The 25,150-nt window shown below is 35.1% G+C and overlaps 1 long non-coding RNA gene across 1 annotated transcript in view; it reads left to right on the forward strand.

The window, feature by feature from the left end:
• Positions 1 to 9,702: 9,702 nt before the first annotated feature.
• Positions 9,703 to 25,150, forward strand: part of LOC116421517 — a 42,475-nt gene continuing 27,027 nt past the window's right edge. The window contains exons 1-2 of the long non-coding RNA XR_004231905.1: positions 9,703 to 10,395; positions 10,579 to 10,658. This is a non-coding gene — a long non-coding RNA (uncharacterized LOC116421517). The remainder of the gene's footprint in view (positions 10,396 to 10,578; positions 10,659 to 25,150) is intronic.

Genomic DNA, 25,150 nt, shown 5'->3' on the forward strand with positions numbered 1-25,150 from the left:
TCTTCCTTTCCCCCCTTCCTTAACTGCTCTCTTGTAAGTTCTTATCTTTTTGAGATCATAGTGGTCACTTTCTCTCATTAGTAGCCTTTGATTTGAGCCTGGTATACCACTCACTCCTCTCTATCCCCTCCCCAAGATATAAACTACTTGAGGGCAGAGATTAATTTTTGTTTTTATATTCTCAGTGCTTGGCAACAGTGCCTGGAATATAATAAAAACTTGTTGAATTGAATTAAAACTATCTAACTTGAATTTGGAAAATTCCTTTCCATTAAATCCCTGTTCCTCAAACTATTATCCAACAAAAGCTCATTGAAATCTATGGAAGTTGGATAATGGCATGGGCATCCCATGTTTAACACCCCATGTTTGGGGAGGGGCAATGCATGTAGGACACATTTTTGATATTAAGATGCAGTATTAATATTATCTCCAATACTTTTTAAAGTCCAGGCAATCAATAAAGCAATACATCAAGCCTTTATTTGTAGATTGGCTTTTGGACACTGGTTCCTAATTGCTCCTACATACCCCTTCATGATGCTCTCTTCAGCTCTCCTTAATATTCTTTGCTTAGTATTCAAATAAAGGTAGATTTAAATGGTTAGGTGAACAGGTAGGGCTGTACCTTATTGTAGAAGGTCACAGTCAGTGGGGGAGTTCTGGGTGAGGTATAAGACCCTTCAGCCCAGAGGGAACCTTCTGACAATGTCTGGTTCAGCTCCCCATCTCCCCCAAGGGCTCTCAGCCTTCCTGAGAAGTTAGGGGGGGTGACAACCTGTGTGTGATTGAAACAGAGTGATACCAGGTGGCAAACTAGGTACAATAGCAAGTTATTCATATGGTCCCACATGGGCAGTATATATTTAGTGCATGTACAGTGTTGTTTTTGTTACTAAAAGTAACAAAATCCTTCCCTGGTATGGTGATACCAGGAAAGCTGTCTTGAATAAAGTAGATTTTGAGCTAAGTCTTTGAAAAAGATGGAAATCAATAGCTCTAGGAAAGAGAGAACATTCCAGTCTCAAGAAGACAGCCGTTAAAAAGACTTGAAGTTGGGGAGTGTTGTGTGTATGGAACAGCAAGAAGGCCAGTTCCCTGGGTCATCAAGTCACATGAAGAGGAATAAGGTATAAGACAACTGGAAAGATGAGAAAGGGTGAAGTTGTGAAGGATTTTAAAATCCGGTTGAATTTATATTTGATCCAAGAGCTATTATGGAATCCTTGGGGTTTATTAGTTAGGAAGTAAAACAGTCAGATCTGTTTTTTAGGAAGATCTTCTAGTACATTGAATATTATATTGCACTAGTTGAATGGAAAGGATTGAATCTTTTTGTTTTTCAGGTCAATTCTCTAACCATCTGACAATTTTTCTTATAGGTGTCAAACTTCCCTTCTGTTTTTTTCATGGAAACTTTTGTTTTATGATTTGAATTGCCAAATTATAAAACAAATGAAATGTATGAAAAGTCCTGTTTTTATTCTAAGTTGCCGAAAATGGCCTTTTGCTAATGATGTAATTAGTGATACTAGAGTAGACAAAAGGGAATATCTTTCTGTTTTAGGAAGTCAATGAAGTGGCAAAATTTGCCACTTTTGCTGTGTGAGCAAAATATTTCACCAAGCTTTCCTAAAGTAATGTGTTTTTTGAACAACTACAGTATTTGCTGAAGCAATATTATAATAATTTGATGACTGGATAGAAGATGAATTCATTGAAATATTGCATTTCAAACGGTTCTTCAATTTGGGTTAGGGGCTGAGGGTCAGGAATGTCTGTTATCTTCAAAGTTTACCTTAGTTATGAAAGATGCTTATGGCAAAAATGATTTTGCAACTTCAAGCAAATCAAAACCCACGTCTTTGAAAATACAGAATACAGATTCAAAGATAAATCATTTGTGGGAAATAATTTAATTTTAAAAAATCCTTCCCAATTATACATCACCATGTTTGGCATAATAATTCAGGAATTCCTAACCTGGGGTTGTTCATTTTTTAAATTTTATGGTAAGTGTATTTCAATATTATTGTTTTCTTATGTAATTTTGCAAGCTGCCAAAGGGGTTCATGATGCAAAAAAAAGATTAATAACTTCTGGTAGAAACTAAAAGATCCAAGTGATCTTAGGTTTATTCTCCTTGGCTTTATACCTTCATACTGCCTCTATAGCTCAGAAGTTGTTAACTGCCATGCCATCCCTTAGCCCACTGAAACTTATCTGTCCTTTATCTTATTCCTCCAGGGTCCATGGTGTCAACTAGTTAATTTGATTAATCCATGATAATTTATCCTTATTAATGGAAGAAGGCTCTAGGGCCACTGCCAAATAAAATGTCAAGTACATTTTTTAAACTGGGGTTTTCTGGAGACGATGACCCTGACCTTGTTATTTTAACCCGTTAGTGTCCCTAAGGAGGGGAGTGAGTTATGACTGAAGGTGGGATTAACTTTCTTAGAGAACTAGTTTTATTTTTTTCCTCATTTTTAGATCAGCTGTAGCTGTTCCCTGGAACAGGTTCTTGCTCCTGCAGAAAGTATATGAGATCGTTCTTGTCTGGAGCAGGAGTTAACTTGTTTTAGGAGCTTCTTGTCCTTAGATTCTTGCCTCTGCTGGGCTGCCTGTCTGTTGTAGATGTTTTATAGAACAATTAGACAGAGCAGTCATACAGAGAAATGGGTACTTCATGCCTTTTACAGTTATGTAACTTAACTAGAGATCTTCATGGCAAAGACAAGGCTACAACCAGAATCTGGGAGGCAGCATATGTAGGGTCTGGATTAGTCAGCTATCCTTGAGATGAGGATATAAATGAAATGGGGGATGGGGAACAGAATGTAGTCCACATCTTAGTTGTGATGATCTTCTAGATGCAACAAAAGGAGAAATGGAATACAATATTGTGTCCTGTGGAGTGGCTGTTCCTAGTTACTGGGATGTCCTGATTTAACTCTCTGATCACTTTTCCTCATATGGAAGATAGTTCCAGTTTTGATTTATTTGGCAGGAATGCACAGTGACCTCTCATCTTTTCCTGGAAGAAAGAGAAAGGGATGACATAGAAAGGAAGTGGGGGCAGGATTAAAGCAAATATAACCTTTCCAATCAACTCTAGTCTTCAGCTCCCTACCTCTATACTCTCAATCAAGGATTGTTGTTTTTCCCACATTATAAAGATTGGTGTTTGAGTATTTATTCATTTCCTACTGCTTACCTGGTCTCTGATCCAGGACCATTAGTTTGCTTAGATCTCTGATACTTGTATTCTTAAACCTTGACTGACAGTGGCTCTGACTTTTTACTTTTGGCTCTTTCTGGACTGCTGGCTTCCAGGTCCTCCCCAGGTTCATCTGGCTCCCAGGTCTGCCCCTACCTTTTGTTCTTAGTGTTATTGGATTTATGATTTCCTGTCCTGTGATTCATCTCCTTCCATGACCCCAGTGGAATACACAAAGTATCCATGATAATTAAAAGGAAATAGCATTAGCCATCAGAGTAGCAAGAGAAAAATCATGAAAGACCCATTGCTTTAAACAACAAAACACAATGAAGATATATTAAGCATTTACAATGTGCCGGGTCCTGGGTTAAATACCAGGGATGCAAATGCAAGCAGAAAGATAATGCTTAATCTCAAGAAGCTTATGATATAGTCAATGAAGATAACATACAAAGGAAAGCTGAAAAAGAATGAAGGAGAAAGTACCATGACTGGGGAATGATGATGGAAGAGTAGAATCCAAGCAATGTAGCTGGTGGGAAATGAAAAGTTGCCAATATGGAGCTTTGGAATGCTCTTTAAATGGGGAACTTTGGGTGAAAATTTTTTGTTATGATCTCTAGCTCCTCAGTCAGAGAAGGAGAAGAAAATGTGTATTCTGGGGATGTGAGTACCAAAGTTGATGCAATATCTGAAATGATGGATTTCCTGATTATGAATTTTTCCTGGGAAGACTGGCTAGATGGGAGTCTGATGATGGTGCAGTAAAATTCCAGAAATGCAGTTGGTAGGAACTGAACTCCAGAAATAGGGAAGGACATGTAGATTTCCTGCCTCTTTGTGAACTCTGCAACCTTTTCGATATAAGAATGATGGAGGCTTCTCTTTTGTACCTCAAATGGGGGGCAGAATGATTTTTTGACCCTGAAAAAGAAATCACATATTTTACTTACAAGAGAAAGAGACACTTAGATACCTGACAATTCTGCAGGTTTTTCCTTGAAAGAACTTTGCCTTCTGTCTTTTATTTTCTCTATATTTATTGCAGACAGATAAATGGTGCAATGGATACAGGGCTAGACATGGAATCATAAAGACCTGAGTTAAAATCTGGTCTCAGATATTTACTAGTTGTGTGATCCTGGGCAAGTCACTTAACCTCTCCCTGCCTCAGTTTCCTCAACTTAAAATAGGCATAATAATAGCACCAATTTTCTTTGGTTGTTGAGAGGATAAAATGAGATACTTATAAAGTAAAGCCATATACAAATGAGATCCATTTTCACTATTACTTTTCTTGCCATCTATATAGATGAATGGAATCACTATTAGTAAGCATTATTGATCAATATCAATAACTATCGACAAGCATTAGTCATATATTAAACATCCTCTTGAGTTGAGGTAGTTGAAGCACTCTAGCCTAGCCTTAAGCTTGCCTTTTGAATGAATATATGTACTTGTCTTAATACTCAATGTGGATTTCAGAAGATAGAAGGAGTATCTTGAAGGTGAAGAAGGTATAGAAAATATCTGGAAGACTCTTTGAAGTCTGAAGACAATAACAGAAAGTAATATTATTTTATTTCTTTTTTGTTTTATTGAGTAAGCAGGAGTTGTCTCTGGGCTGTAATATAGAATCTCCAATTCCACTGGACCCACAAATCTCTTTTTTTCTCCTTTTCAACTAATGCCAAGTTGGTAATAATTGAACTTGCAAGTACTGGTGTCTTTTTCCCATGGAAACAATTTTTAGAAAAAATAGACCTTTTGACCTTAAGATAAGTACTCAAACTCCTTGAAGCAAATAACTTAAACAAAACAAATCGAAGATTATGGAAGTAGGGATTGTAAAACCAATAGAGCCATTAAAACTAGCTTTCCTTAAAATTATGAATTGGTTGACCTCTTTTCCTATAATGGCAAACAGTGAATCTTGGTCATTCATCAGTATACATGCCATAAATTAGGAGTTTGTGCCTAGAACCTGTGAATATGTGTTGTACACATAAAGTGCTAGTTACTGACTCAATCCCCATATTGTTAGACTTCAACAGAAGCATTTGTGAAGTGCTGGCAATGAAACTTTAAAATTGTAACAAGTTGTCAAATGTTTATCAACGGGATTTTATGAAGGACTAAAAAGTTATGTATGATACTGCACAGACCATTATGGGAATAATAATAGTAATAAAGAGGCTTTATTCTCATCAAGACTTATGTGTCAGCTAGCACTTCTCACCAAACTTAGCTAATAGAAGCTGGTATGGAGTATAATAATTCAAATCCTACTGCTTGACTAGTTAGGGGGAATCTCAGGATTTAACACACTCAGTTGATACATGGATGGATGAGTGTATAGGGATGTGTATGAACATATATGGAGAGATATAATAAATATTTAAACATGACCTTAAGAAATTTCATGTTAATTATATTTTATGGGCACAAAGTATTTATTTAGAAAGGTCTTTAAAAGCAAGCCAAAATATACAGTATTCTTGAGAATATAGCAAGCATGATAATAAAAACAATTTGCATCTCTCTATTATCATTTATTCTAAAGGATCTGGAAAGCTTGGTGAAGTTACAGTTATATATGTTATTTCTAAAAAACAGACATCAGATTGTGTCCAGGGCAGGGAAACACAATTAGCAAATTTACAAATTATCATTCTGTTTATGTGTCTTTTTTCCAAGGCTAACTCAAGGGGTTTTTCTGCCTTGAGGAAGGGTTTTAGTAAGCCCATTGCATGAAAATGTAGTTGAATTTCCACCAGCATAGATTACACTTGGTGCTTTTGCATTTTATAGCAGAGTTCTACACTCAGCTTATGGTTTTCTGCTTATTCTGTTCTGTCCTATATTGGATAACCAGAAGCTTCAGACACAAGATTCAGCAGTAGACATGATCATGAAAGAGAAAGGAATGCGTGATGGGCAATCTCAGGCAGAATATGAGAAAAAAAAAGGGTAGTGTGTAAGAGGGGATAAAGATCCTCTCTTGAAGCTGTGAAGACCATCTTTGACATATACAAATGATATGACTTTGGATAAATCTTTTAATCTCTCAGGGCTTGAGGCAACATACTAAGACTATAAGTTGAAGAAAAGATGCTAACCTGCATTAGTAAAGGCAATTTCCTCTCCTGGGAATTCTCTGTGTCAATCAAATCACAGGACCAGTTCCTATTCATATCCATGTGAGACAGAATATAATTAAGCACTGAATTATATGGTATAGACTCTAAGTGCCATAGTATTTCTGAGAGAAGAAAAGATCAATGAGGGCTTGAATAATCAGGAAAAAAATAATTGAAAAGGTAGGACTTGATAAAGGCTTTAAAGAACTGGTAGAATTTAGATAGGTGAAAACTTGGAGAGATGAGAATTGCATGAATGAAGATGTAGAGTTGGAATAGAATGTGTGTTCAGAAATTCTAATTCTAATATAATATAAATGTCTATCATACACAGGGGTAACTGGTGGTGCAGTGAATAGAGTACCAGGTCTGAGTTCAAAGTTGGTCTCACATATGTGCCAGCTATATGACCCTGGGAAAGTGACTTAACCATGTTTGCCTCAGTTTCTTTCTCTGTGAAATGACCTGGAAAAGAAAATGGCAAATCATGCTTGCATTTTTGCCAAGAAAATCCCAAATGGGCTCACAAAGACTTGGACATGACTGAAAAATAACTCAAGAACCACATTGTAGAATTTCACTTTATGAGAGTAGATACATTCTCTTCTCCATGACTTTTTCCCATCCTCAAATCTAGTCAATAAATATGCCTTCTTTGTTTTTAAAAGTTATATTGATGAATTTTTTTGTACCTTAGTCATTTCTTGGTATAACTCCCTTCAATGAATTCTCTCTTGTAACTAAGAAAAAATTAAGTAACCTCAACTGACAAGATAGTCCCATCTGACACCATCCTATATCTGTGGTTTGTCATATCTCTTTGGAGAGGGAGAAGACTCCTATATTTTCTTTTAATATTATCTTTATTCAGAATCATCTATGGTTGATATGCATTTGCACTCAAATATCACTTACATGGATAGAAGCACTAAGTCTTCCAATAGGCCAGTGATATTGGAGAGGTAGTGAGTTATAGGAGACAAGAGTATCAGGTGTAAAATTGGAGAAACAGGCTTCAGATCCCAGCTCTCTCTCCTGTGATCTGTGTGACCTTACTCACTGGCCCCAGCTTCCTCATCTGTTAAGTACTATATAATTTCTGAGGTCTCTTCTAGATTTAAAACCATGTAACTTTGTGAAGACCAATAATGAGTCTAAAAAATTAGCTCAAATGGAATAAGGTGGACGTCATTCAAAATAATAAAACAAAGCCTTATTAAGTGCCTTCAAAGTGCAAGGAAAGACAGCATGGAATGACGGGCAAAGTTTCAGCCTTGGAGTCAGGAAGAAAAACCTAAGTTCAGAATGTACCTTTGACATACACCAGCTGTAGCAAAACAAGTAGGTAACTTAAATTTTCATTGTCTCAGACAAATTTCTTCTCTGTGAGAGTTTGCTATAGACAGGCTGCTGATCTGTGTCAGTGAAGGACGTTTCCACACAAGGAAATCAGCGCCCCTTAATATGAATGGGAAAAAAGTTGTATAAGTAATTGCCCTGGATACAAAGGGATAAAAAGATAAAAGAAATGGTCCTTGTCCTAATAGAGTTTTTTTTCCCCCACTGGGAGGAAGATGCATGTGGTGGAGCTTTGCTGCAACTGCATCCTGAGAACTGATTGTTAAATTTTTATTGTGAACATTTACATCTCAGAAATCAGCAAGCTACAAGTCAAGGCTTGATTTATTGATTTCCTGATTGTTGAGATTAAATAGAAAAAAAATTTGAAAATGCACTTTAAACTTAAAAGTATGTTGTTGAAATTTTTTTTGGTGGGAAGAACCAGTTGCCAAATATTTACCAACAAAACAATGGATGGAAGAGATCTATATCTATATTTACACACACACACACACACACACACACACACACACACAAACACAGTAATACCAAATAATTTCAAGAAGAAATAGTTAAGATCAATTTGTTTGGAATGGGGGTTTTGTGAAGGGAATTAATAGGAAATAAAGCTAGAAAGGCTGATGAGTCAACATGTAGAGGGTTTTAAGTGCCAAGCTGAGAGGTTTATGTTTTATCCTAGAGGTAATAAGGAACTTTTTAAGGCTTTTGAATGGGAGACTGACATGAATATGTCTGTCTTTTAGAAATATCAATCTAACAGCTATGTAGAGGACAGAATGGAAAGGAGACAGACCAGAGTCAGGGAGATCCACTGGGAAGTTATTGCAAAGGGCCAGGTGATGGGTGAGGAGAATTTTAGCTAAGATAGAAACTGGAAGATTGGAAACTCCACATTGAAGTGGAGGGGGTGGATGCACAAGACATGAAGGTAGAAAGTATAAGACCTATAAACTGGATAAAGGGAGTAGAGAGCAAGAGGAGTGAAATATGACTGCAAAGTTGCAAAGCTAGGTGACTAGTATGGTGGTAAAGTATTCATCAGAAATAGGGATGTCCAGAAGAAAAGTTTAAGTTTTGAAGAAAATATTTGAAGGTATATTTTGGACATGTTCAAATGGAACATTCTGGTAGAGATATCCACTAGGAAGATGTCAACTAGGAAGATATGTATAACTGGATTTGAAAAGATTAGATTAGGTTATTAGAATTGAACCCATAGGTTTATTTAATATATGACAGGTGACTGCATCAATGACTTTGTTTCTGGAAGAAAGCTGTATGTCAAGAGGCAATGTGGTGTGGCGGAATAAAAATTGTACTTGGAATTGGAAGGCCTAGTCTTGGATACTAATTCTGCTGCTTATTGCTTATGTGATTTGGGATAAATCATAGCCTCTCTGAATCTCAACTCTTTATCTGAAAAATAAGAGTCATTGGGGTAGAAGAATATTAAATATCACCCAAGTTACTCAGTTGAACCCACCTAGTGTCTTTCTTTTCCTTTAGTAGTCCTCTATTTTTTTTCTTTTCTTTTAGTAGTCCTCCATTTCTTTCTCTGATCAATATTAAGAAGGAGTCATTTAGAGTGATTTATCCCAAGCAGGAGGTTTTGTTTGCTAAATCCATGTCTCTTTGCACACTGTTGCCATACATATAATGCTCTTTCTTCTTTTTCACCTTTGCCTTGTACAGGCCTTAGTTTTCTTAAAAAGCACAGCTCAAGTGCCAATTCCCACAAGAGGCTTCTCTTCATTCCTCCTCCTTCCAATATTAGTGTTCTTTTCCACATGATCTTCCCCTGTTCTTTTGCATTTATCTGTACATATTTTGGGTATATTTATCTTTATGCATGTTGTTTTCCCCCAGAAGAATGTAACTCATTGAAGAGCGAGACTTTCATTTTTGTCTTTGCAGCTCCTGCACATAGCAGATGTTAATAAATGCTTATTGAATTAAATTGAAGGGGTAGAATTAACTGACTGTTAAGGTCCCTTCTTGTTGTAAACCTTGATCTTATAATCCTAGCTACTGACTAAATTAGATAAGTAATTTAACTTCTCAGGACCAGTTTTCTTCAAATGTTAAATGGGGCATTGGCCTAGCTAGTTGCTAAGGACACATAAGACTCTCAACTTTATGATCTTCTGTACTTCTGACTTATGCAAAGTATGTGACTTAAGACAGACTCCCTAGAATGAGCTGCATAGTCAAGGCAATCATCCAGAAAATTCAGGCACAAATTCATATTAAATGGTCTTTTAAATCTGAATTATCCAGTTTGGTTAGATAAATGATTACTCAATGGATAATTGCTTAACTCCCCACTGAGGCTGCTTGCTTGTATAGACAACCCTTGGGATAATGGACTTACTCTTTTCTCCAATGGTCAACCTTTCTCTGATGTGTCTTATTTTTGATAATGTTCTTATCTTGGAAGCTGCCAGGAAAACTTCAGGAAGGAACTTGGTTCCACCCAAGCAGCTGTGAGCAGGTCTTCAAGAATTCCAGCCTTCAGAATGCTGTCGCAGTAATGAACTGCTCTTAGGGAAGAAAGAAAACATACAGTGTCAGTCATGACTGGTGACAGGATGCAATTAACCCAGGATCAAATTGCAGAGAGATGGATGGGACCAGATGGTCCTGTTATCCTAACAAAGGGATTATACAGTAAGTGCCCTTCAGAAGGGAGACATTTTTCTACATAGATCTTTAGAATGAAAAAAGACAAGAGAAGACTCCTAATAATTTCCAAACATACATTACAGAAAAGGGAAACTAGTAAATCATGTTTTAAATCTTCATTTCAGCTCTTAATTGGTGGCTGGTAATGCAATGACAATGTCATTTCAGATGATGCCAGGAGCTGACTCTACAGAGAATCAGAAGTTGAAGAAGTCTTAAACATGATGAGCTTTCACATGGAGACTCAGGTAATCTTGAATAGAGATAGACATCTAAAAAATAGACAGAGAATGTACAAAGGAAAAAAAACCTATTATTAATTTATTTCCTTCATAATTTGGGGGGAAGATAATGCTATTCTTTATTGTCTGAAGTCTAGTAAGAAGGAAGTCAGAGAAATTGATGGTTGGTTTCTGATATAGTTCATTTGTGTTGTTAAACAAAAATAAGAATAAGGGAAAGAGAATAGGGTAAATAATTACAGAACTTTTAAAGCTTAACCCTACAAAGAATCTTCCTCTCCAGGCTTCTAGTTCCTTTCTTCCAGCTTGATACTGTACTATCCTCCTTTTAGAGATGGAAAAACTGAGGCACAGTGTTTGACAAAAATTGATGGGATTGACCCACACCTCACACCATATACCAAGATAAGGTCAAAATGGGTTCATGATTTAGACATAAAGAATGATATTATAAGCAAATTAGAAGAACTTAGGATAGTTTACCTCTAAGATCTGTGGAGGAGGAAGGAATTTGTGACCAAAGAAGAACTGGACATCATTAATAATTACAAAATAGATAATTTTGATTATATGAAGTTTAAAAGTTTTTGTACAAACAAAACTAATGCAGACAAAATTAGAAGGGGAGCAATAAACTGGGAAAACATTTTTTTACAATCAAGGGTTCTGAAAAAAGCCTCATTTCTAAAATATATAGAGAATTTGTAATATTCTTCTCTAAAATGTTCTCTGGGAGCAGATTTCTTGGGGGGCTTCTGGGAGCAGCCTTTGTTTCAGTTCAGTAATCACAAGTGCAGCCAGGGATTAAAGTCTAAATCCTTTATTGTCTCTTTCCAAATCTTGTCTCTTTCACTTGGGGCTTGGCTAGTTTTTCAGGAAGCCTTCTGGATCTTGGTTTCAGTGTTCTCCACAGTACAGCCAACCACCACTTCTCTTGTTCTGCTCAACTGCCTTCTCTGGTGTCTGAATCTTGACTCACTCCTGGTTGAGGCTCCTAGCTTATATAAGCTCTCTTAAAGGTATGAATCTTGTAGAACTGTAGTAAGTACTAAGTACATGTACTGAACTAGAGAACTGTTAAGTACCATGCTAAATTAGATAACTATTGTCTCTATCAATTCCACTGACTTAGCACCTTGTAAGAATCTAACAAGAATTGATTCAAATCTATAAGAATTCAAGCCATTCTCCAAAATGGTCAAAGGATATGAACAGACAATTTTCAGATGAAGAAACTGAAACCATTTCTAATCATCTGAAAAGGTGCTCTAAATCACTATTGATCAGAGAAATACAAATTAAGATAACTACCTCTTAGATTGGCTAAAATGACAGGAAAAGATGATGATGAATGTTGGAGGGGATGTGAGAAAACTGGGACACTAATACATTGTTGGTGGAACTGTGAACAGATCTAACTATTCTGGAGAGCAATTTGGAAATATGCCCCCAAAATTATCAAACTGTGCATACCCTTTGATCTAGCAGTGTTACTACTGGGCTTATATCCTAAAGAGATCTTAAAGGAGGGAAAGGGGCCCACATGTACAAAAATGTTTGTGGCAGCCCTTTTTGAAGTGGCAAGAAACTGGAAAATGAGTGTATGCCCAACAGTTATGAATAAGTTATGGTATATGAATGTTATGGAGTATTATTGTTTAGTAAGAAGTGACCAGCAGAATGATTTCAGAGAGTCCTGGAGAGACTTACATGAACTGAAACTGAGTGAAATGAGCAAAACAAGAGATCTTTGTACATGACAACAAGAAGACTATATGATGATCAGTTCTGATGGATGAAGCTCTCTTCAACAATGAGGTGATTTCAGACTAGTTCTAATGATTTTTTGATGAAGAGGACTGTAGGAATTGAGTATGGTTCACAACGTAGCATTATTATTCTTTTTGTTGTTGTTTGCTTGCATTTTATTTTTTGTCTCATTTTTTTCCTGTTTGATTTGATTTTTCTTGTGCAGTAAGATAATTGTATAAATATGTATGTATATATTGGATTTAAAAAAAAGAAACTGAGGCAGTTGAAGGCTCATAATGACAAAACCAAGAAGGAACTTTCTTTTTTTAAATTTTTAATCTTTTTTCTGGTTATACATATACATTCACTTTAAAGAATAATTCCTTATGAATTACATTGGGAGAGAAAAATCAGAACAAAAGGGGAAAATCATGAAAGAAAAAAAGAAGAAAATAGACAAAGGAAGTGAACATAGCATGTCTTGATTTACATTCAGTCTCCATATTTTTCTCTTGAGATACATAGGCATTATCCATCCAAAATTTATTGGGATTGTCTTGGATTAATGAACCACTGAAAAGAACCTAGTCTTTCCTAGATGATCATCATATAATTTTGGTGGTTCTGTGTACAATGTTCTCCTGGTTCTCCTTGTTTCAATCAGCATCAGTTTGTGTAAATCTTTTAGGCTATTCTAAAATCAGTTTGTTCATCATTTTTAATAGAATAATATTCCATTACTTTAATATTCCATACCTTGTTTAGCTATTCTCCAATTGATGTGCATCTACTCATTTTCCAGTTGTTTGCCATCACAAAAAGAGCTGTTACAAACATTTTTGCTCATGTGGGTCCTTTTCCCCAAGATGAAACTTTCAACCTGAAGTTTTAAATGGGAACACAACCAATTTGCCAAGCATAGGGAAGCCTTTTCCTGATTTGGGGAGTTGAAACTGTCAGGATTTCTAGGTCTTGAATTTTGGTGAATGGCAAGCAGACATTAGATTAACAGTTATTTCTTAGGAATTATTAGCAAAAGAGAGAAGGCCAGAATGTAAGCCGCAACTGGGTCTTAACTAATGGCAAATTTCCCAATTTCCCTTAACTAGACTCTTATTCACCCAACAAAATAAATTTATTCATTTTAATCCATTTATCCAAACATCCATGTAAAATTAAAAAGTCTATAAGAGTTTACTCATTTATATATTTAAACCATCCATGTAAAATTAAAAACTCTATAAGGGTTTACTCATTTATATATTAAACCATTTATATACTTATAAACATTAAACCATGAGGCTATTTGTTTGAAATGTAGATTTTTTAGGAATTCATGCTAAATCCCATATTTGTACCCATCTTCTGTAACATTTGTTGTTTGGACCTTTTACTTGATACATTTCACATTAAATCTTTTGAGGTCAGGTAGCTGGTAGAGAGGCAGTATATATATATATATATATATATATACTGGTAATGCCTTCAGTGCTTAGCACTATGCTTTACATGGAGTAGGTATTTAATACAGAAATATAGGAACATTCAGTGATTTCCTCAGAGTCAGGAACTCCTGGTATTAAAACTCCCTCTAATGGGGCAGATAACAATTAATCTATAATTTAATATACAAGTTCTAGGAAGCTAGGAGGCATATAGAGGTAAATAACTTGAACCCTGGTTTTTCTGCCTCCAAGCCTAGCATTTTATCAATTATACTATATTGCTTTTATAGATGAATAATACATTGAGCATTAATGAAGTAAACCAAAAGATGAAGTTATACAGATTTCAAAACAAGAATATTTACTGAGAAGTTTTAGTATGTTTTTCAATACCTTCCTATAGAGGTAGGTATCAGATATCTAAATTTCTTGAGGTTTGTAGGCAATGGTAGATACAAATGTTAAAAAAAAATCAGCCTTGGAGGAAGGGGAAAATGATGTATAATTTAGATCAGTATTACTTGAGCTAAAATAAATTGATTCAGTTAAATACTTTTTCCTAAAAGTTATTTGGTCTGGAGAGTACCAATCTAATTCTCTTACAAGTAAGGAAATTATAAAGAGAAAGATCTAATCAGTGAGTAGAATATAGCCTTAGAAAATGTGCATCAGCATACCTTAACGAAAGTAAAATAAATCTTGAAACTTTAATATCCCCCTTTCTTGGACCTAAATAGGCCCCTTTGGAAAACTATTTTATTGTTTCTCATTAAATTAGAATTGTGCTGAGATGCCACTATCTACCGTTTCCTATTATTATTAATGTAAAAAAATATCACTGCATATTCAGCATTTCCCTGGTTAAACCTAAAAGAAAATCCTCACTGTGCTTTTGTTTAACTCATGTTCATTTTAAAACAAAGTTCCTTTTTTGTTTACATCTGCATTTAAAGATAGCAATACCTTCTGGTGACAATTAAGGAAATTTAATTTATAGGTTCACTACAATTCTGTTAAATTAACAGCTCTGACAAAAAGAGCTTAGAGTTACGGATGCAAAAGTGTCTCATTAACCTTAGGAATATGCAGTAATCTACAGTCAAGGGAACCAGGCAAACATCTCTTGGAAAGGTGGGTAACTTGGAACTTGCTATATTAAGAAGTCCAAGTAGGGGTAGCTACCCAAATATTTGCTCCACTAATACAATGGAAATTGCATAAAGGCTTTTCTTTGGCAAAATCCTCCTCACAGTTTGGAACAAATGCTTGTCTCCATTGACTTTTATCTCATAGGTAGATGCTGACATTGAAATGTTTCTTTCTTTATTTAAAAAAAAAATATATATATATATATATATAAAATCATTGGACTAATCTGATAAAACATAAGAAGGACAATCTTCGGGTATAAAAGATACAAAGATAAATATTCAAGGTAAAAAATTCAAGTAAGTTATGCAAACACAAATGCTTTTTTTGGATCCCTTCTTATCGCTGTTTTGCAAGCCAACATGCTACAATATTTAACTTCCAACAGCTGGCCAGGGCACCTTCTTAAACATCACGTGAACTCTCCAGGGTCACTTTATGAAGGGGAATCACTAAATGGAGTGAATTAAGGCATAGAATCAAATCTGTTTATTTCAGAAACACAAACAAATACTATTGGCAGGTTGTTGAATTCATCAGAAAAATCAAGGTTTTTTTAGAAAAAAAAAAAAAAACTTTGAAAGTGCATTTTGAATATCCTTATCATCCCTTAGCTTGCTCAGCTTTTGTGTCTCTTAAAGGGGCCCAACTAAGAAAACTGGTTTGAGATGAGGATTGTGTGGTAGATGTGGAAGGTCTCAAATTTCAGCTTCTGGATTTATTCCAGGGTTGCTTTGGCAACCTGGGGTCCACCATTGTCCTATTGCAGAATCATTTCTGTTTCAGAGCACTGTACTTTTTCCTGACCCAATTATATGATTGCACAGTACTGCACCAAAGCTCCTATTCAAAAGCACTTCTCACCGTGCTTTTATTTTTGTGAAAGTGCATGGCAGTAAGATCACACATGTCCTGAAATTTAGTCCCCCTCATCTTCCTGGCAGATTGGTGCATTTCCTTTTTTTTTCTTTCCATGTAGAGAATCTGTGCTCATCTTGTTTGTTTTGTCTCTTGCTCTGATGGGCATAAAAATGTATCCATGTTTCTGAATGCCTCTCTCTGTATTTTTGGATCATAGACAATTGTTCTAATATTTTGCACATAATCTGCTGTCATTTCACATGATTGGGATCCTACTGAGAAAAAGAATGGGATGACACTTTACCACCTCATTGCAATGGAATCCAGTAAAGGGGCTTGATATATAGATAACTAGATGATTGTGATTTCATTGGTGGAGGGAAGGAACTTCTCCCTACTTATAAGACCAGTTATACTACTTAGACTACTTAAGACCAGTTGAGCATTGAGAGGTTGTTGGGCTAACACAGAAAATGATAGGAATCAATATCAATAATTTTGTGTGGAATATATGATCTATATCCATGATCATAGAATCTATGTCTTGTACATTCATTTGCACAGGTAGCAATAAGTATTTAGATTTAGAAAATATTGGGGCTAGAAGGGACTTTAGGATGTAGAAGGTTAGATCTGGAAGGGATCTTGAAATACAAAACTTAAGATGGCAGACTGGAAGGAACTTTAGAACCAAAGAAGTTAGAACATAAAGAAGGTTGGAACTCTCTTCAAGATTCTTTAGAATGCCATTTAGACAATCAGCCATAACCTGCTCACTCTAGGAACTCCTAGTTGAAGGCCTTCAGACAAACACGATAGAGGAAATAGATGAATACTCTTAACTATTGCATATCACTCCTTTCCCCACTCTGTGTTCTGACTCTATATCCCTACCTATCCCCTATGCCTGGAATGTTTTCCCTCTTCATTTCTACCACTAGGAGAATCTTTGGCATCCCACAATACTCAGCTCAATTGCTGTCTCTTAAAGGAGACTTTCTTGAATCCCCATAATTAGCACCATCCCAATTATTTTGCTTTGCTTTGTATTTATCTTGTATTTACTTATCTGTGTGTTTGGCCCCATTCATTCCTCAGGAGAATGGGAGCTCTTCAAGTACAGAGACCTTTTTGCTTCTGTACTTGTTATCTCTATCAAGTGACTGGCAGCTAATAAGCACTTAATAAATGCTCATTGAATGGAAAGGGGGGCCTGAGAACAAAGAATGTTGCTTTACTAAGAATCTTAGAATATAAAATATTAACCCTTCAAACATAAAATATTAGCACTGGAAAGAACTGTAGTTCAATTCTCTAAAATTATATAATGGTACGTTTCAGTTATTAACCTTTTTTTGTACAACAAATGATGTGAATTAGACCGAAAGACTAGGTCTACACGTAGCTACTACTATCTCTTAAATACAGATTTCTACCATTTTTGCTAACTTTGAGGAACAGATTTAACTAGGTCCCAGCAATGTACCTCAGGCTTGACTAAGGAGCCCACAGGAAAGGAATGGATTCTTGTGATTAACACAAATGATTATACCTTTTCTGTCTGAATGTCAGTTATCGGGTTTGATGTCTGCACAAATGCAATGGCTTGTTTTCCCTGTTTTTTCTTAGAGCATTTTGTTAAGTGCGTGCATGTTTTCTTTGTCTGGCTAATGTCTCATGAGACTGTTTTAGTTCATTCTCACTGTTGGATGTCAATAAAGAATTGAATGCGCACTCCTAAGTAATTCCCTCACATTTCTCTCCTGCCACTACACCTTATCCCACTGCCTTTGCCTGATTCCATTTACAGACTTTCTTATGTTCAGAGTAAATAACCATTTCCATGGATTAATTCTGTGGACAAAATATAAGATCTAAACAATTCCCTCATTTTGGAGGAATTAGGTTCAAGGAATATCAGAAAAACAACTATCTTCTCCTTTAACAATAATTACTTCCATTTTTATGGTATTTTCCTCAGTATTACTGTGTGAAACAGTATTGTTATTGTCATTGTACAGAAGAGGAAACTGAAGTTTTGAGAAATTAAATAACATGTCCATGCTTACAGAGTTTAACTATAGTAAGAACTAGAAAGTATACTTTATTTAATATATGCTACATATAAATACTTTTCACAGATATAAAAACTTCAAAACTAAACGAAAAGGAAAATTTAATAACCAGGAATTTTTTTTAGATTGTGTGCACTAAATTACCAGTTTTTCATTTTAAGAAAGTAGAGGAGGAATGGATATTTTTATAGACATACATAGCAAATAAAAATCTAGTATCTGGAGGACATAAATCAGACAATGTGAATTAAATAATGTGGTTTGCATAAGAGTTTCCATAGTTCCTCTCTCTGTGAACTTCTAGTACAATTCAGTCATCTGTAACATTGGAAAAATACTCGACAATATATGTAGACCGTCAAACAAACTTCAGATTAGATGACCTTTAAGGTCCCTTCCATTCTCACAAATATGAAATATCAAGAGTTTCAGTTTAACTATTCAGAATTGCTAATTGTTTACTTACTGTTATTTATGTATACTAGCATACATTTGTGTAATATATGTGTACAACATATATGCATCATCATATGTGTAATGTGTAATTTGTCTTATAAAATATGTTAAAATTTAATAAGAGTGAAGGAATATAAAGAAAGAAACAGGGACAGAATTTAAGGACAAAGATTCTAGATGTTTGAAGAATTATGAATACATTAAAATACAGGTGATGGAACTTGCCACACAATTGACTAATATTATAATTTCCACTTTTAGATGTTAATGACTATGTGATTTTATTCAAAGGACTTAAGTTTGGCTAAAAAGCTAGAATTTTTAAAAAAGTGTTTCTGTTAGTGAGTAGCCATAATATCATGGACTGTGTATCATCAGACTGTTAGAATTTCAGAAGATCTTAAAGGTCAGAAGAGTTAGAGCTATATGAAACCTTCAAGACAATCTAGTCCAACCCCTTTTGGAGGAACTAGGTTCAGGAGATCAGAAAAATTTCAGTATCTCGTCCTTTAAAAATAATTAGTTCTATTTATGTGATATTTCCCTCAGTATTATTGTAAATACAAGTATTGTCATTCTTATTGTACAGAAGAGGAAACTGAAATTTTGAGAAATTAAGTAAGATGGAGTCCAGAAAGAAGTGGCTTTTAGAAGGTCATATTATAATTAAATGATATAGTTGGGACTAAAAGGGATTCTTTCATATTCTTTATACTTGTATACCTAGTGCCTGGCACTGAGCCTGGCAATTAGAAACATTTAATCAGTACTTGTTGATTGGTTGATTTTGCTGGCTGTCTTTTCTAATGCACCACACTCTACCTTTCCTGTGCTAAGGCCAAAGAGGTAGCAATTGTATACTTGAATTGGAGCGGGTTCACAGCTGTTTGTAGTTGCTAATTACCCTCAGGTATAATTGAATATTTTCTCGAGACTCAGACTGTTCTCCTAATGCTAATGATTGGTATAGTAGGAGTGATTAGGAAATAGGCCCCTAGTGTCTGTGAGTTATTAAAAGTGGGGAGAGAATTGGTATGGTTGTAAGTGGGAGGACTGAATAATTTGTAGTTATATTGCTTATAGTTGCATCCCTGTACTACATACTTACACAAATATGTAGGTATTCGGTCGTGTCCTACTTTTCATGATCCCATTGTGGTTTTCTTTGTAAAGATAGTGAAATGGTTTGCTATGTCTTTTGCTCATTTTTATAGTTGAAGACCTGAAGCAAACAGGATTAAGTCTCTTGTCCAGGGTCACAAAGCTAGGAAGTATTTGAGGTCAGATTAGAACTCAGAAAAATGTCTTTTTAGTTCTAAGCCAGTCAGGTAAACTGAGTGTGGACTACTGTTCTAAACAATTGTCTCCTTCAAGCTTTTCCCCATCTGGGAAGCACAGAAAAAAAAGATCGAGAATTATTGTATTTCTTGTATTTCTAAAACCCTATTCATTGTCACAAGGGGAAAAATACTGTAAATGGAGGGAGGAAGAGAGTGTAAAAGCAGATCAGTTTAGAAGAGCACTAGTGATTGAAAGCCATATGTGAAAAAGTATGTACAATGGAAAGAAAACTGACTCTGGAGTTGAGGCAGAATTCAATTTTCATCTCTGATGCTACCAGTGTGAGTTTGGATAGATCAGTTAATTTTCATGTATACTTATCAACTTATATATACAATAAAAGAGTTGTATAAGGCCTCCAAGATGTAAAATCAATATTATAAATGTATGATCATATAAGACAACTAGCAAATGTAATGGAGAAGAAATACCATGAGACTAGTTGAAAGGAGAGGTAGGTTCAAATTGCAAATCTGCCATTGACTCTTTGTGACTTTTCCCTTTTCTTCTTTCAGTTTCCTACTAATATGAGGGCATTAGCCTAAGTGATCTGATATTTAATGAGTCCCTACGTCTTAGTAGATGAAAAGGATGTGATTGCACAATTTGTCCATGTGTATTATATCTACTCCAAGTTTGGGTAAATGGTAAACCATCTGGTTGGTCACAGATTGAAGGAATAGAGTTTATCTCTTGTGAATCTGTGTGTGTGTGTGTGTGTGTGTGTGTGTGTGTGTGTGTGAGAGAGAGAGAGAGAGAGAGAGAGAGAGAGAGAGAGAGAGAGAGAGACAGAGAGAGACAGAGAGAGAGAGACAGAGAGAGAGAGACAGAGAGAGAGAGAGAGAGATCTGGTTCATGCCAACAAAAATTCTTTAGTTTCAACAATCATTCAGTTACCTGCAAGATACAAATTGCTGATGTCCACTTCACACAGATAAGTGCTACATCCTAGAAAATGCAGCAGTTTAAAAGTCCAAAGATGGATACAGCTAAAGTGTCTTTCACTTTTTCATTGTCCATTCCCTGCCCACCCCCACTCCCACCTTCATGCCCACTTCCTTCCTTTCTCCTCATATAAAAGTGGTTCTACAAGTTTGGAGAGCAATGGAAGGAAAATATGGGAGATTTTCATTGCTTCTGTCTGTGTGGTACCCGGGGTTGTGGTTATACAGAAGATTTCAGTCTCCAGGGCTGTCAATCCATCATTTTTTAATAGCATCAAATTTGTTTAAAAAATTCATGCTGTGGGTTTTGAGGAAATAATTGTAGCTCCAGAAAAGTTTGTTAAAGATCATATTAGATAGATTCTTTTTAATGGACAGTCTGTGTGTCTATGCATTTACACTTCATAATAGTATTTTGTTTTAAAAAAAAGTATGCTAGCTAGAGATCCTCAGCAATTTTTACTAAACTATTACTGTCTTTGTCCAAATGTCTCTGAAAATTTTATGGGAGGAAGATTTTTCCTTATTATGCTTGACTGAATAATTTGTATTAAATTATGTTTTAAATCAGCATTTCCTCAAATTGAAGAACAACTAATGTTAGACTATATCATGGATTATTATACTTGCAATTTGTAAAAAAGTAAAAAAAAAAGTCAATATTACTAGGGTGCTGCATGGGAAGATTTCACAAAACCAATGGGCAAAAAGTACAGTATATATGTATATATACATATTATTCAGATCTTACTTTAATTATAAAAAATAAAGTCACAAGATTTCTAAGGTTCATGGTTGAGATAATCCAATCACAACCATTTCAAAGAAAATGGAGGCTAACTGTGAAACTGCTGATAGAGCAGTTTAAAGTATTTTAGTAATTTAAGAATAAAGTTCTTTATTATAAGTGATTTATAAAGATTTCTAATCTAACTGCTCACCAAAATGCCTTCATATGGAAGTAATTATGGGTCTTTTAAGACCATGTTAGCAGAACAAAAGTTCCGGTTGGTCCAGTCAAGGAGAAAATGCTTTAAGTATGGTCCTAGGAATGGAATAGATATCTGTTTCTGAGGACTAACCTACCAAAACTGGGGATAAATTTTCATTCCCAGAAATCCCTGAAGATCATCCAGATTGTTATAAAAGTGAAATAATTTTTGTTAATGGAGAGATTCCTCACTAACCAAGATATAAAGATTAGAAGTAGTAAAGAAAATTGGAATAGTGGCAATTGGAGTTAATTTAGGTTCACTCATTCCTTTCTTCCACCTATCCCATGTACAAATCAATATACAAATTTTAGAGAAAATATGAAAGTAGTGCATAGTTCTTGTCTTACCTAACCTTCTAGACTAGGGATACTCCATGCTTGCCTACAATGATTATGAAAATAATAGAAAATAGTAACCAAGCAATGGAAAACTCTGTATTTTAGTATATGTGATACTAAGTTTGATTCCTGAAGAGAAATGAAAAAAAACTTTCTTTGCCAAGGTTTGGGATTATAATGGCATATAGGTTCCAGACTTGGTGTTATATCAATTAATTTTGCTAATTTCCCCCTTCTTTTTCCTCTTATTCTTTTTTTTTTTTTTTTTACAGGGGAGGGAGTAAATATATAGAAGTAAGTGATGTGAAAGGAAAAAGATAATAAAAAATTAAAAACAAAATACATAAAAAGTAATGTCAAGTATCATTCAAGATCTGTGGAAGGAAATATTCCAGGCTTGATAAAATATTGAAAACTATGCAGACTAGAATAATTAGTATTTGTACTGAATTTACTGTACATTACAAAGTACTTTGTGCTGACTGGTACTTAGTAAATGTTTAGAGGTAAACTTGTTGCCTATGAGAGGTGACCAGAAAAAATGTAATGGAAATTAGCTAGTAGGCATGTATTTTAAATTGCTGGTAACCTTGGGCTCATTTGGCTGTTGAAATCTGCCTCAACTCCAGAGAATTTTGGAAAAATTCTCTGTGCTCAAGGTGAGTTCTAAAGTCAAAGATCATTGGCTAATTAAAGGAAAGAAAAGTCTTATTGATGCTTTATTATTTAAAAAAAAACAATAACTTCTAGAGAGATAATGTGATGTAATGTAGAGAAGGAAAACTTTTGAGTCAGGAAGACCCAGGATTTAGTTCTCCCTTTGACAAATACTATCTGTGTGTCTGGGGCCAAATCATTTCATCTTTTAGTAATCTAGGACCATTTCTAAGGCTTTATTGCAGATAACTTGTCCATCTACAACTATGGAAAATTTTTTCACCCAGGAAGTTGCCCACAATTATAGGTTTAGATAAAAAAAATCCCTGGTGTTATCCTATTCTATTTTCTACCCCAAACCTGAAATTTCTCTTACAGCAAATGTTTGACCAAAACCAGTCAACCATAATGACACTGGCCATATCTAACATAATATGAGTACTCCACAGTCACATTCCCACTTCTATAGAGAGGAAGGAAATGTATTTTCTCATCTGTTTTCTAGTATCAAGATTACTCATTGTATTTACTCTGTATTTAGGTGTCTGTCAGGGTTGTTTTCACTTAAATCATTATAGTCATTGGAATGTTATTCACATCATAGAATTTCAGAGTTAATGGAACTTTGAAGGCCATCTAAATCCAATTCATACTAAAAAAAGAATACTCTTTATTGTCTAGTGCCAAGTGGTCATTCTGCCTTTACTGAAAGTCTTCCAATTATGGGAAATACAAAGCTATTCCTAACTGTGTGACCCTGGACAAGCCACTCCACAGTTTGCTTCAGTTTCTTCATCTATAAATGAGCTGGATTAGGAAATAACAAACAATTCCAGTCTTTGCCAAGAAAATCCTAAATGGGGTCACAAAGAGTCAGACATCTATAAAACTTTGTATTGTAAATTTTTCTTCCTCCCTCCATCCTTTACCTCACCTCTCCCCAAGACAACAACAATCCAATATAGGTTAAACATGTGCAATTCTTCTAAACACATTTCTATGTTTGTCATGTTGTGCAAGAAAAAACAAACTGAAAAGGGAAATAACACTAGAAAGAAAAAGCAAACTAACAAAAAAGGTGAAAATATGATGCTTCAATACATACTCAGTCTTCATAATTCTCTCTCTGAATTTGAATGGCACCCTCCGTCCTAAGTCTGTTGGAATAATCTTGAATCACTGCATTGCTGAGAAGAGCCAAGTCCATTACAGATGATCATCACATAATCTTGCTAATACTGTCTACAATATGCTCTTAGTTCTGCTCATTTCACTCAGCATCAGTTTATGTAAGTCCCTCCAGGCCTTTCTGAAAATCATCCTGCTCATCATTTCTTTTAGAACAATAATATTCTATTTCATTCATATACCATAATTTATTCAGCCATTCCCCAACTAATGAGCATCCACTTAATTTCCAGGTCCTTGCCACCAAGAAAAGAGCTACTACAAATGTGTGTGTGTGTGTGTGTGTGTGTGTGTGTGTGTGTGTGTGTGTGTGTGTATTTTGCTAAGACAATTGGAGTTAAGTGACTTGCCCAGGGTCACACAGCTAGGAAGTATTAAGTGTCTGAGGCCAGATTTGAACTCATCTACTCCTGACTTTAGGGTTGGTGCTTGACCCACTGCGCCATTTAGCTGCCCTGCACATAATATTTTATATCTAACTAGCTCTGCAATATGCATTACATCCCCATTAGAATAGAATCTTGTGAGAGCTAAGATTGTTGTGCTTTTATTTGTGTTCCCATGTCTAAAACAGTAAAACTCATGCTTGCTTAAAAATTCATTCATTCATTTAAAAACTCAAATCTTTAAAAAAAACTTGTTATTTCAATATTACTCCCTTATCTTATATTTGAAAAACTGATTTTTTAAAAAAATCTACATGTAAAGACATATGGCAACTTGGTAGTGAAGTGAATAGAGTCTTGTGTCTGGAGTCAGGAAGACCTGAGTTTTTAAATTCAGCCTCAGATAATTCTTAGCTGTGTGATCTTAGGCAACTTACTTAAACTTAGCCTCAGTTTCTACAATTGTAAAATGGGAGTAATAACAGTATTTACTTCATAGGATCAAATGAGGCGTTTGTAAAAGTGCTTAACATAGTGCCTGACTCATAGTAATGTTTAATAATGGCTAATAAATTTTTATTTCCCTCCCTTAAGATTTTGTATATCCCTCTTTAATCTTACCTGATTTATTCTAGTATTCTAGCTCATCAAAATCTTTTTGAATATGACTTTGTCAACCATGTGTTAGCACACCCTCTTAGCTTTGTGATGTATGAAAATTTGATAAGTATATTGTCAGTAAATATGCCTCTCTTGAAGTAAAGTTACCTTGTTTTGACTTTTTTGCTCTGCATGATTTCATATAAGTCTTCTTATATTTCTCTGAATTCTTCATACTCATACTTCTTTTATGGCATTGTAATATATTCTATTACATTAATATACCACAATTTGTTTAGCCTTTCCACACT

Source organism: Sarcophilus harrisii, chromosome 2 (assembly GCF_902635505.1).
Source record: "Sarcophilus harrisii chromosome 2, mSarHar1.11, whole genome shotgun sequence".
Taxonomy (NCBI): Eukaryota; Metazoa; Chordata; class Mammalia; order Dasyuromorphia; family Dasyuridae; genus Sarcophilus; species Sarcophilus harrisii.